General features: G+C 34.3%; 1 pseudogene; it reads left to right on the top strand.

Moving 5' to 3' along the window:
- Positions 1 to 84: 84 nt before the first annotated feature.
- Positions 85 to 1471, top strand: LOC120161410 (annotated as a pseudogene).
- Positions 1472 to 14794: the final 13323 nt, after the last annotated feature.

Raw genomic sequence — 14794 nt, 5'->3', positions numbered from 1 at the left:
GTGTAGTCTGGCATATGGGAAATTATATTATGAAGATAATATTAACCCTCTTTTTCATTTTTAAATTATAACGGATCTTTATAAACCGCTTTGCTTCCATTCACATCCCTAAGCAACTCAAAGCTTTTCAATTTTCCTTCACAATGATGCCACTCATATATCTCTTCTTGTTTACAATCTTTTCCATTGCTAAAGCTAAGGTTCCAGCTTCAGAGACATTTCAATACGTCAATGAAGGAGAAATGGGACTCTATATCACGGAGTACAATGGGAACTATCGAGCTTTACCTCTTTTCGAAGCCCCATTCCAGCTTTGCTTCTACAACACCACCCCTAATGCATATACCCTAGCATTGGTTATGGGGCTTTTGAAATCCGAATCCTTGTACCGCGGGTTTGGGAAGCGAGCCGAGGGAACCCGGTTAAAGAAAACGCCACGTTGACGTTCGGAAGTGACAGTAACCTTGTCTTGGCCGACGTCGATGGCCGGATCGCTTGGCAAACCAACACCGCCAACAAAGGTGTGACGGGGTTCAAAATTCTGCCTAATGGGAACATGGTGCTTCATGATGCCAAAGGTAATTTTATTTGGCAAAGTTTTGATTACTCTACCGATACCCTCTTGGCAGGCCAGTCCCTTCGGCTTGGTGGTGCAACCGAGCTTGTCAGTCTAGCCTCTGCTCTCAATAACTCGGATGGTGCTTATAGCCTGGTCATGGAATCTAAATCTTTGGTTTTGTCCCCGAATACCCCTAAGCCAATTCTTTATTTTTAATCATGAATATTTTATGAACGTTAGAAAGGGTCCTTTAGAATATGTTAAGTTCGATTCCACCCCTGAAAACGACGATGGTACTGCCTATGGGCTAAACTATGGAGGGACTCTAGAATCTGAAGAGCGAATTGCAACAGCACGTATCCGTTTCTTTGACTCGAAATGGATGGAAACCTTAGGGTATACACCTTTATGAACCTGTATTCGACAGTGCATGGGATGTAACCTTTACTCTTTTCAATAGAATCCATCTTGGGACGATGAATGCCAACTACCCGAACAATGTGGGAAATTTGGGCTTTGTGAGGACAGCCAATGCGTGGCTTGCCCGACGCCGAACGGGTTGATTGGTTGGAATAAAGATTGCAATGTCAAGAAGTTAACGAGCTGCAACGAGAAGGATTTTTATTATTACAAGCTTGAAGGGGTTGATCATTTCCTGACTCGTTACACCAGAGGAAATGCCATCAAAGAAGAAGAATGTGGGAAGAAATGTAGCAAGGATTGCAAGTGTTTGGGTTACTTTTACAAGCAGCAAAGTTCAAGGTGTTGGTTGGCTTATGATCTTAAAACCCTTACTAGAGTTGCAAATGCAACCCATGTGGCTTACACCAAGGCCCCAAAGAAGTGATTAGCTATGTTTTAAGTCCCCATGTTTTTAATTTTACCATTTTCTTGGATCCAATAAGATTATGTTTGTCTCTGTTCTTAGCCAATAAGATCAAGTAAAAAAAATGTGATTGTGTGTTTTTTCTTTACCGATAGGTTCAACATGAGAAAAAGAAAGAAAGATGATTGATCCAAAAAGCAATAGTAGTTAGTAAGCTATGTTGTTATATGAAGCTGTTAGGTGATTACTGTTGTAACAAACTATTGTAATGTAGTGTATCTAAGGTGTAACTGACTTACTCATGCTATATATTCGGGCATTGAGAGTGAATAAAATATTGTATCTTATTTAATCAAAAGTAAAGGGTAAAACAATGTTTAACGTGGCATCAAAAGTAAAGGGCAAATCCGGTAAACAGTTTCACAAATAAATATAGTTGAAATTTGAAAATTAGAATTATAGAACTTATCAAGCGACTTAAAGGCAACTCAGACGCTCAATGGGGCGACTCCCCGCTTAGCTCTGCTTTTTCTCCGACGCATGATGTGTTTGATGTTTGATTAGAGTATAGTTTTGAGTTTATAAGGTTGTTTTCAGTTGCACTTCACCGGTTTGTTTTTATGTGTGTGTGATTTTTTCCATATAACTAAGAAGATGATCGATTCAACAGCAACTCAGGTAGTTTCTTTGTTTATGGAAAATATCCCTAAGGCATTTCATTGGAAGGGTCTATGGTTTTTATTTGCTAGGTATGGGAATGTCGTTGGTGAGTTCATTGCAAATAAGTTAAGCAGAAAAGGTAAGCGTTTTGGTTTTGTTAGGTTTGGTAGCAAGGTAGAGGCAGAACGTTGTATGGAGAAGCTGAATGGTTTTGTTCTCAATGATTGTAAATTGTCGGTTCAGTTTGAAAAGTCTAGAGAATCATCAAGAATGGGAGGTAGTAGAGACGCTGATAGGGTGATAAGGCCATGGGGAGGTTGCTTTCAAGTAGAAACATCTAAGGAGGCCTCTCTAAGGAATTTGAATCAAGAGAAGGATCAATTTGGAAATTTTCAGGCTAAAAATAAAGAAGTGGGAAGATTGATCAGAAATGAGGTGAGTTCAATAAAGCGTATTAAAGGCTTTGTAGAGAAGGAGGTCTTGTTGAAATTGAAAAAATGCTTGGTGGACAGGATGTCAACGGTTTACAGCGTGAGGGAGATTAGTTTTCGCTTGCAGAAATGGGGATTGGAGAGCATCAAAGTCTAACATATTAGAGGTAAATTATTTCTATTAAGCTTTGAAGATGATGAATTGTTCTTGATGTTAGAAGACTTGAACTAGTCATATCTCAAAGAAATCTTCTCGAAGGTTGAGCTATGGTCAGAATCGTTGGTTTATTCAGAGAGGGCGACCTGGATTAAGGTCTCGGGTGTTCCATTGCATTGTTGGAATCATATTACACTTAAAAGGGTGGCGGAGTTATGGGAAAATTTTGAATCTTTAGGTGAGAATGCAGACCAGTCCATAGATTGTGAGAACGTAACAATTTTGATTACTACAAACCTAGATAAGAGGATCGATGAAATAGTGGCGATAGAAATTGGAAACATTATTCACTTGGTTCGAGTTTTGGAGATCGGCATTTCGGATGATATTGGAACTAGACTCAATGGGGTATCAAACAAAAATTGAAGGGAGGTTCGAATGATCATAAGAGGCTTTTTATATGAGTTCAACGGAAGAGGATAACTCTGGTGCGTCTTCGACTAAGTTTGAGAGAATTGAAGAGGTGAGGGTTGCTGAATTAACTGCGTGTTGCTTTGGGAACGAATTCATTAGAAATGATGACACTCAATTACACGAGAATTCACGCCATCTGAATGAATCAGAATTGAGTGGTGGAGGTAATATTTTGGCAGTTCATGATCCTTCTCGGAATGATGGGCTTTTTGGAGTTGAAGGTTCAGCAGGGAAGGTTATTGCTTCACTTGAGGAGCACGTTGATATCAATCGAGATACTGGCAAGAATGTCGAGAGTAGTGCTTTGAATAATGGGGATGCTGGTTTCCATATGGGTAGCGATTTTGATTCTCCAGCAACTAATGTAGACTACAATCAATTGCGGAGGACTCTTAAGGACTTTAAGGGTCGGGGATATTTTATGACTGATGATTTGGTCAATTCATTTCCAAAAATTGAGCACTTGAGAAAAAACAAAAAATTGAAAAAGTATGGATGTCTTCTGAAAATACAAAATCAAGTTTTATCTGTTCCAAATAGAAGAAAAAGGGATCAAGCGCTTAAGAAGCTCAAATTGAAGATAGATGATTTGGACTCATCAGAGTTATCAGGAAGGTCATTATCTGATTCAGATTTAAAATGTAGATGGTTGGCTGCATTTAAAGAAGGTGAGAAAACTTTGGAGTTGGGTAAAAGCCTTGGTATCCATTTTTCCGGTGAGAAGCAGGAAGTGGTGAAGGAAGTAGCTTTGTTAGTAATGAATTAAAGTTACACTGATTCATGTTAGGTTCTGGCGGCAGTTAGTAATGTTCTGTTTGATTATTCTCTATAGGTTTGTTAGGCGTTTTGAGAAGGGAACAAAGTTTTTTTTGTTGTTTGTTTTTGTAGGAGTTTAGAGTTTGATTGTGTTGGTTGTCATAGCCATTCCATATTGTCTTTTGCTACTTGTATCTTGGCTCGTGTGAGGGAGTTGTTTACCCTTTTTGTTTTGCTTGGTCTTGTTGGTCAAAGAGGTGTTTCCCGAAGAGTATTTCCAATTATTCTTTATGAAATTTGTAAGTTGTTTGGATGATCAAGTAGTGCAATGGTTGGTTCATGCCTTGTAATAGTAATAGAATGGCGCATTGTTTTGCGCTCGATGGGGTGCGCAGAACCGATTGTTTTTGGGTTATTCTGTTGGAAGTTTGGTTGTTGTTGGTCTGGACAACCTCTACAGTGCTGGAGTTTTCGTTAGCTGCTCTACTTGTTTTTTTGGCTTTCTCTTTGTCGGTTAGGTCGTTAACCAATCTATTTCTAGGTATGGTCTGAAGCGTAATTGTTGAAGCATGCAGTCGTTCTCTGTTCTTCTTTTAGATGATGTTAGTTTTGCTTGTTTCAGCCCGGTTTTGTCTGTACTGGTTTCTAGATATGATGTTTGTGTTAAGTCTTTAAAGTGTCGGTTGAAGGTGTTGTTGTTGCACTAAGTTTGTTGGTTGTTGTAACGTTGCATTGCTCCCAGCCTTGCCTTTGGTAAGGGGCTTCAGATATTGAATGGGCATCTTCGTCTGTATTGTGTTTTGTTTCGTTTGTATCGTTTGGAGTTGTAATTTTGCTCCTAGTCAAGAGTACTCTTTTCCTCCACTTAAGTTTAGGGAGGTTTTTAACGAGACTCTTGACTCAGGATTTATTTAATAAAAAATTTCTTCTGCCGAGCAAAAAAAAAAGGTATTATGTTCAAATAGTTATGTCTGAATGATGTGTGTATGCTATCAATATGTTAAAGAAATTCTAGAAATATACCTTCTTGTAATCATTCTAGATTATTCAAAAAAAAAAGAAAAAAAAGGGGAAATGTAATTATAAACTTTTCTATAAAAAACTGTTTGTAATATTATTTGGATTGTTTAAATTTGATATAATATTTATATTATTTTTTAACTTTTTTCCAGTTATAAATTGATGGATATTAAATTTTTAGGTATATTTAATCTCACTTTTTCCTACATAATTTAGCTGCGATAATATCAATTAAACTATACTCATCGGTTGAATAATATTATTGGAAAAAGAAGTTATGAACATTAAAAATAAATCATAAAAAAGATATTATATATGGTAATATAATATTATATTATATCCACAATAAAAGTGAATAAATACATTTTTATGTAAAAATATATTTATAAAAATTAATTTAACAAATGATTGCACGTAGAGTAAAAAATGATTTATATATAAATATATTAATTTCGTGTTCAATTTTAAGAAGTGATCATTAGTTGTTTAATTTATTAATAACAATAAATATAGATAATAAAACTTATTTCAATAATATTAATTATTATTTTTAAAATACGATATTCATCCGTAACACCAATCAAAATAGTGTATAATAATAATTTGAATAAAACCTTCGATCGTTCGGGGGCACGAACAAGTTTAATAGTTTAATTGTGACCAACATTTTTGAAGACTTGAATTTTAGTAACATTACTTGTAAGTTGTCTCGTTTAAAATATTAAAGAAAGTTTATCTTTTCTTATATAATATTATATATATATATATATATATATATATATGGAAAATTAGTCAAGTTGAAGTTCTACGATATGAATATTAAAGATCAAGTCACGTGATTTACCTCAAAAATGCTAAACTACGTGATTAACATGTAACTTTAAAATTTTATTTTATTTTAATCATTCAAGTATTAAAATAACCTTTTAAATATTTTACTTATTTTTTATTATTGATTCTCATTTAATATTTTTAAAATACATCTTCTTTAACGTATTATCATTTATAATTATTTTATTAACTAAAATATTATATTTAATTTAAAGAATTAAAAATATAATCATATTAAATTGATCTCCCCCTAAAACTCATCGCGTGTCTTTATTATTTTCCAAATATTAAATAAAAAATAAAATTCTAACTAGCATTTTGAAAACTTTGATGTATGAACAAGATGCAGTTGCAATATGATTTTATGTTAAGAGATAAATTTATAAAATTTTAAAATGATTGTATTTATAAAATTTTAAAAATATATAATTAAATTATCGATAAAAATATAAAAATTTATTTCAAATATATAAAAATTTAAAAAAATTTATGGAACATGTGATTGCCCTACGGACTCTCGGTCAATCCGAGTGCAAGTTGCGAGAGAGTATAAACTTTCGGCATACGACAAGAGTAAAATCTAGAATGGATAATATATTAACCTACTGGTAGATTACCCTAGAAATCACTAAATTATTTATTTGATTATATTTTAGCTATTAAATATAATATATTATCAATTTAGTCATTAAACTTTTAATTTGATTTCAATCATATCACCTTCCGCTAATTATTAATATATTTGTTGATGTGATATTTAAATAAATTTATATAATAATACATTTAGTCTCTATTATTTACATATTTAATCAATTTAGTCCTAAATCGAATTTAGTAGTCTTGGAGATAATCTACCAATAATCTATTTAATTGGAATAAATCTTTATACTATTTAATTTGAATTGATCAATTGAAAAATAAAGTATTATTGATTATATTAAAAAAGTATTAGCCCATCTTTTTCTATTAATTATACCCTCTTAATATGTCAGTCCCTTAGGCTTGGTGGTGCAACCAAGCTTGTTATCCGAGACTCTGCTATAAATAACTTAAACGGGCCTTATAGCTTGGTCATGGAATCCAAAGCAGCGACTTTGTACTATAAGGGCACACATGCCCCTAAGCCAATTCTTTATTTCGATCATGAGTTTTGGGTGAATGTAAGAAATGGACCTTTAGAATATGTAAACTTCAATTCCACCCCCAAATATACTTACCCTAATGCCTATGGGGTAGAGTATCATGTAGCTAATCCGTCGACCGGAGTAGCTCTTACGATAAAAAGAGTGAATTACAACAATACTTTATCATTTCTTCCACTCGAATCAAATGGAAATCTTAAGACTTGCACTTATTATGACACTATGCAATAATCAATTGGATGTAACTTTCACTCTTTTCTCTAGTGATTCATTTTAGGGCAGTTAATGTCAATTGCCTTAACAATGTGAGAATTTAGGGTTTTGTGAGAACACCCAATGCATGGCTTGCCAATTGCCTAATAGATTGATGGCGTTGAGTAAACATTGTGAGATCAAAAAGTTGTTGAGTTGTAACGAAGGATTTTTACTATTTCAAGCTCAAAAGAAGTTGATTTTTTATGACTACTTACACAAGAGGAATGTGGCAAGAAATGCACCAAGGATTGCAAGTGTTTTGGTTACTTTCAATACTCCATCAGTATGGCTTAGGGTTGCAAGATATTAAAAGAAATGATTTTTTCCATACTGTGACTTGAGTTTTTACAATATCCATATTGTTTAAATTGTCTAATTTTCTCTATGATATTCATATAATTACGAATCCTAGTTAATTTTAGACGACATGAAGGTTCTCTACAGAATGAAAGATCTTGTAGAATTGTAAGGCAAGTGACAACCGGGCTCAATTCTTTTTCATTTGATTTGAATTTTGATTGAGGATTAAATTGTAAAGATTAAAAGTTTTAAGGTTAAAGTGTAAACATTGAAAGTTTTGGTGCCTATGTAAAAATAAGAAAGAAATATAAGGATCACTTTTGTGATTAACTCATTAACCTTAGTTAGTGGATATTAAGGAGTAAGCATGTTAGGTATCAACTTTTTTTTTTATTTAGTCAGAAATATGTTATTTCTAATCATTTAAAAATTAATTTAACCGTAAGGGAAATTGAATAAAATAATTATAAAGAAAACCCTTATGGATTAAACTTTCTGGAGCAAAAGAGGTTCTGGTTTGCTTTGAAATTCATATTTTTAATTAAAAACATATTTATTCACATGATTATTCAATAGTATTTATGTTTCGAGCAATCTTATATAAATTTAATTGAAATTTATAATTTAACCAATTTGATTCCAGTGACCACTCAACTATAGCCTCTTTTCATTTTGATCACCATTTTTTAATTCTTGTCAATCAAGCCACCCAACTATTTAAATGCATTCAATTAGGTCACTGGTCGTTAACAATTAACTGAAGTGTTGATGTGGCAGTTAATAAAATTAGTATAATTACACATTTCGTCACTATTACTTACATATTCTATCAATTTGGTCTTAATTTTAATAAATTAAAATAAATTTAATCTTCGAATTAGATCATGCCACGGTCAGTAATGCCAAATATCATGACATGTTTCGTCACCTGATTGGAGGATTTAAATTATTTTAATTTAATATATTTAGTTTTCATTAATCAGAGGGTGACACATGTTACCCTCATGTGGAATGAAAATTAAAGGCAATGAAGAAAAGGCCATGAGATTCAAACTTGAGTTGTGTGGGTGACAAAGGAGAGTATCAATCACTAGGGCAAGGCTAATTATTTACCTTGAAATGGACTACATGTGGTATATAACTTGTATCTTAGTGTAATTTTAAATTAAAAATATTATATATTTTAACTTAAATTCACCTCTTAATAAAATTGAATATATATTTTATTTTTATCTTAACTAAAGTAAAAATATATATATTAGTCTTTTCTAAACTTAAAATTTTTTTACCCTAACTTAATATTTAAATTTTATTCTTATAATATTTTATAATTAAGATAAATATATATATATATTTTTTTATAGTTAAGATAAAATTAAAATATATTTATAAATTAAAATAAGAATAAAATATAATAATATATTTTTTAAAGTTAAAATAAAATATATATTTTCAAGATAAGAATAAATAATATTTAATAATTTAAGGTAAGAATATAATATATTTAATCATTTAAGTTAAGAATATAATATATGTAACAAGTTAAGATAAAAATAAAATATATTTTTTAATGTTAAAATGTGATTTTAAGTTAAGATATATTTAATATTAAAAATTTAAAATTATACTAAGAAATAAGATATATACCATATGTACTCTATTATAAACCATAAAATGTGCTTGTCCAAGTGATTCATGCTTTCATTTGTCTCCCAAGAGACGCTGGCTCAAATTCTATGGCCCCTTCTTCAGCACCTTAAATTTTCATTCCACCCGACTCACCTTCTGATTGGTGGAAACTAAATATATTAAATCCTTTAATCGGGTGGTGACACGTGTCATGATATTTAACACTATTAACACGTGGTGTGATCTTATTTGAAGACTAAATTTATTTTAATTTATTAAAATTAGGACCAAATTGATAGAATATATAAGTAACAATGATCAAATGTATAATTATACCAATTTTATTAACTGTCACATCAGCACTTCCGTTAACTGTTAACGGTCAGTGGCCTGATTAAAAGCATTTAAATAGTTGAGTGACCTGATTGACGAGAATTCAAAAATGGTGGTCAAAGTGAAAAGGAACTATAGTTGGGTAGTCACCGATATAATTTACCCTAAGATTTATTATAAAGTGAATGCAATATATCAGATATGTTTTTAATTTTTTGTTTTCATATTATGTATGGACAAGTGAGTGTCAATCAATATCCCTATTGCATAGATGGCTTTGCTCATGTCTAATTAGTTTTGTTTTTGAAATGTAATTAGGGCCTTATTATTCGATACAAACTATTTTTCATAATAACGTCCCTAAACTACATCAGAACCCAACTTACAGAAATAACCCGGAATTGCATGTTAAAAGTCAACACCGAAAACGGTGCATTAATGCACAATTCGGTGCAATGGTCAAAAGGAGTACACAATTGTTGAAATTGCTAAATGGTATAAGCATAATTTAGTCATTGTAATTTAGGATATTTACAAATTAGTCCTTAAAGCTTCAACTATAAATACCCTAGCTCATTTAGCTTCAAAATCATCCCAAAGCATTCTAGTTTTCTTCCAATACTAGAGAAATTTTAGAGAGTTTCTTGAGAGTTGTTTTCTCCTTATTATCTAGAGAGAATTATCATTGTTTTCTCCTTGGTAGATCGAGAGAGGTTGTAATTCCTATTTTCTCATAGTGAAATTCTTCTACCGTTGCCCGTGGTTTTTACCCTAAATTTTTAGGGGTTTTCCACGTAAATTTTGTGTCTCTTTTATCTTCATTTTTATTTTCTCAAATTATTAGTTGCGATTTTGCACTATCCAATAGCCGTCTTCTGCAACAATTGGTATCCGAGCTAGATTAGAGTGTGTAATATCTGCTTATTGTCTTTGTGGTTGCCACCAAAAGGTGGATCCTCCAACATAAGAAAGTAAGAAGGTATTACCCATTCTTTGAAGGTTCCAGAGAACTATTCACGATAGTGAAATAGTGGGAGCTATCCGTAAAAGAAGCTATGGCAATGAAATTTGATATTGAAAAATTCAATGGGAGAAATTTCTCATTATGGAAATTGAAGATGAAGGCCATCCTGAGAAAAGACGGTTGTCTAGCAGCTATCAGCGAAAGGCCAGTAGATTTCACAGACGACAACAAATGGATCGAAATGGACGGAAATGCTATGTCAAACTTTCATCTAGCATTAGCAGATGAAGTATTGTCAAGTATCGAGGAGAATAAGACAGCTAAGGAGATATGAGATCATCTCACCAAACTGTACGAGGCCACATCGTTGCACAATAAAATTTTCCTTAAGAGAAAATTGTATACTCTCCGTATGCCATAATCTACTTCAGTGACGGAGCACTTAAATACACTGAACACTTTATTTTCTCAGCTTACATCCTTAAGCTGTAAAATAGGAGAACAAGAACGTGCTGAACTTCTACTTTAAAGTCTATCGGATTAATATGATCAACTCATCATCAACTTGACAAACAGTAATGTCACCAGTCTAGTATTCGATGACGTTGCAGCTGCTGTTCTACAAGAAGAAAATCGGTGCAAGAACAAGGAAGACAGACAAGTAAATCTCCAACAAGCAGAAGCGTTGACAACGATGAGAGGGAGATCAACAGAACGTGGCCAAAGCAACAGTCATAAACATGGTAGATCGAAGTCGAGGAGCAAGAAGAATTTAAAGTGCTACAACTGTGGAAAGAAGGGTCACTTGAAGAAGGATTGTTGGAGTCTAAATAAAAACTCCAATCCACAAGGCAATACCGCAAACACTTCAGATAATGGAGATGCTCTATACTGTGAAGCGTCAACCACCGTGGAAGGAAGAAAACGATTTGCAGATATATGGCTCATTGATTCGGGAGCAACATATCACATGACCTCAAGAAGAGAATGGTTCCATCATTATGAACCTGTCTCAGGAGGATATGTGTATAGTTGCAATTATCATGCCTTAGAGATCGTTGGCGTGGGAACCATCAAATTGAAGATGTATGACGGAACAATTAAAGTTGTTCGAGATGTGCGGCACGTGAAAGGCTTGAAGAAAAATTTATTATCCTACGGATTGTTGGATAATAATGCAAGCAAGATTGAAACACGGAAAGAAATCATGAAAGTGTTCCGTGGAGCGCTTGTGGTACTGAAAGGCGAAAAAATAGCTGCAAACTTGTACATGCTGAAGGGAGAGACTTTGGTAGAAGTAAAAGCCTCTGTTGCCTCATGTAGTTCAGATTCGGCAATGCTATGGCATCAGAAACTTGGACACATGTCAGAACAAGGAATGAAAGTCCTTGTAGAGCAAAAGCTACTTCCAGGCTTAACAAAAGTATCACTTCCTTTGTGTGAGCATTGCATAACAAGTAAGCAGCACCGGTTGAAATTCAACACATCAAATTCTAGAGGCAAAAGTGTTCTAGAATTGGTTCACTCTGATTTATGGCAAGCACCAGTAACGTCCCTAGGTGGAGCAAAATACTTTGTCTCATTTATTGATGACTACTCCAGGAGATGTTGGGTGCACCCTATTAAGAAGAAGTCAGACGTGTTTTTAACTTTCAAAAACTTCAAAGCGCGGGTGGAACTTGATTCTGGAAATAAGATCAAGTGTTTCAGAATAGATAATGGAGGAGAATACACAAGCGAAGAATTTGATGACTTTTGCAAGAAAGAAGGCATCAAAAGACAGTTCACAGTGGCGAACACTCCTCAACAAAATGGAGTGGCAGAGCGGATGAACAGAACCTTGTTAGAAAGAACAAGAGCAATGTTGAGGGACGCAGGCCTAGAAAAATCATTCTGGGCAGAAGCAGTCAATACCGCCTGTTATTTGGTGAATCGAGCTCCATCAACTGCAATAGAGCTGAAGACACCAATGGAGATGTGGACTGGTAAACCAGTTGATTATTCAAACCTCCATGTATTTGGAAGTATTGTGTACGTGATGTACAACGCCTAAGAAATTTCAAAGCTGGATCCAAAATCCAGGAAATACAAATTCTTGGGGTATGCTGATGGAGTAAAGGGGTATCGCTTGTGGGATCCCACTGCCCGCAAAGTGATCATTAGTAGGGATGTTATCTTTGTAGAAGATAAGCTACAAAGAAAAGAAGACGATGATAACGCTGAAAAGTCAAAGACTACTCAGATACATGTGGAAAAAAAGTTTGAAGAAGGAGATTTTTCTGAAGCAGAACCAGCACATGATGAATAAGAACTAGAGAGTTCTGAAGCTCCAACAACTCGTCAATCAGATCATGTGAGAAGACATCCCAATTGGCACTCAGATTATGTTATAGAAGGTAATATTGCATACTGCCTTTTAACAGAGGACGGTGAGCCATCAACATACCAGGAGGCAATAAATAGCTCAGATGCTTCACTGTGGATGATGGCGATGCAAGAAGAAATCGAAGCCCTTCATAAAAATAATACATGGGACCTTATGCCACTACCACAAGGAATGAAGCCAATTGGTAACAAATGGGTTTTCAAAATCAAGCGAAATGGTGACGATCAAGTGGAGAGGTATCGTGCAAGACTGGTGGTCAAAGGATATGCTCAGAAAGAAGGTATTGATTTCAATGAAATTTTTTCTCCTGTGGTTCGACTAACAACAGTTCGAGTAGTTTTGGCAATGTGTGCTACATTGAACTTATATCTAGAGCAGCTAGATGTTAAAATAGCTTTTCTTCATGGAAATCTTGAAGAAGAAATTTATATGCTCCAGCCTGAAGGTTTTGAAGAAAAAGAAAAGAAGAACTTGGTTTGCAGGTTGAACAAATCTCTATACGGTCTAAAGCAGGCGCCGAGGTGTTGGTATAAGAGATTTGATTCCTTCATTATGTGCCTTGGATACAACAGACTTAATGCAGACCCTTGTGCTTATTTCAAGAGGTCTGGTGATAACGATTTTGTTATATTGTTGTTGTATGTGGATGACATGTTGGTTGCAGGACCCAACAAAGATCATATTGAAGAATTGAAGAATTGAAGGCACAACTGGCTAGGGAATTTGAAATGAAGGACTTGGGATTAGCAAACAAGATTCTAGGGATGCAAATTCACCGAGACAGAAGTAATAGGAAGATTTGGCTTTCACAAAAGAATTACTTGAAGAAAATCTTGTCACGATTTAGCATGCAAGATTGTAAGCCAATTTCTACCCCTCTTCCTATTAACTTCAAATTATCTTCCAGTATGAGTCCTAGCAGTGAAGAAGAGAGGATGGAGTTGTCTCGAGTACCGTATGCATCAGCAGTGGGAAGTTTAATGTTCGCTATGATATGCACAAGATCAGACATTGCACAAGCAGTGGGAGTGGTTAGTCGGTACATGTCGAATCCAGGCAAAGAGCATTGGAATACAGTAAAGAAGATCCTGAGATACATCAAAGGGACCTCAAATGTTGCATTATGTTACAGAGGATCAAACTTACTAATCAATGGGTATGTAGATTCTGACTATGCAGGGGATTTGGATAAAAGCAAATCTACAACAGGATATGTGTTCAAAGTTGTTGATGGAGCTGTAAGTTGGGTTTCTAAGTTGCAGTCAGTTGTGGCTACATCCACAACAGAAGCAGAATATGTAGCAGCTACACAAGCCAGTAAAGAAGCAATTTGGTTGAAGATGTTATTGGAGGAGCTTGGGCACAATCAAGAGTATGTCTCTCTGTTTTGTGACAGTCAAAGCGCCTTGCATCTAGCAAGGAATCCAGCATTTCATTCAAGGATAAAACACATACGAGTTCAGTACCATTTCATTCGTGAAAAGGTGGAAGAAGGGACAGTAAATATGCAGAAGATCCATACCAAAGACAACATAGCAGATTTCATGACAAAGGCGATCAACGCTGATAAATTTACTTGGTGTCGATCCTCATGTGGCCTGTCAGAAACGTAAGCAACATGATGGTACAAGGTAGAAAGAATGGTGTGAAGATATGATTGTTCCAATCAAATCTTCAAGTGAGAGATTGTTAAAAGTCAGCACCGAAAACGGTGCATTAATGCACAATTCGGTGCAATGGTCAAAAGGAGCACACAATTGTTGAAATTGCTAAATGGTATAAGCATAATTTAGTCATTGTAATTTAGGGTATTTACAAATTAGTCCTTAAAGCTTCAACTATAAATACCCTAGCTCATTTAGCTTCAAAATCATCCCAAAGCATTCTAGCTTTCTTCCAATACTAGAGAAATTTTAGAGAGTTTCTTGAGAGTTGTTTTCTCTTTTTTATCTAGAGAGAATTATCATTGTTTTCTCCTTGGTAGATCGAGAGAGGTTGTAATTCCTATTTTCTCATAGTGAAATTCTTCTACCGTTGCCCGTGGTTTTTACCCTAAATTTTTAGGGGTTTT

The sequence above is a fragment of the Hibiscus syriacus genome, unplaced genomic scaffold (assembly GCF_006381635.1).
Source record: "Hibiscus syriacus cultivar Baekdansim isolate YM2019G1 unplaced genomic scaffold, ASM638163v2 tig00111402_pilon, whole genome shotgun sequence".
Taxonomy (NCBI): Eukaryota; Viridiplantae; Streptophyta; class Magnoliopsida; order Malvales; family Malvaceae; genus Hibiscus; species Hibiscus syriacus.
This window is presented reverse-complemented; position numbering and strand designations above follow the sequence as displayed.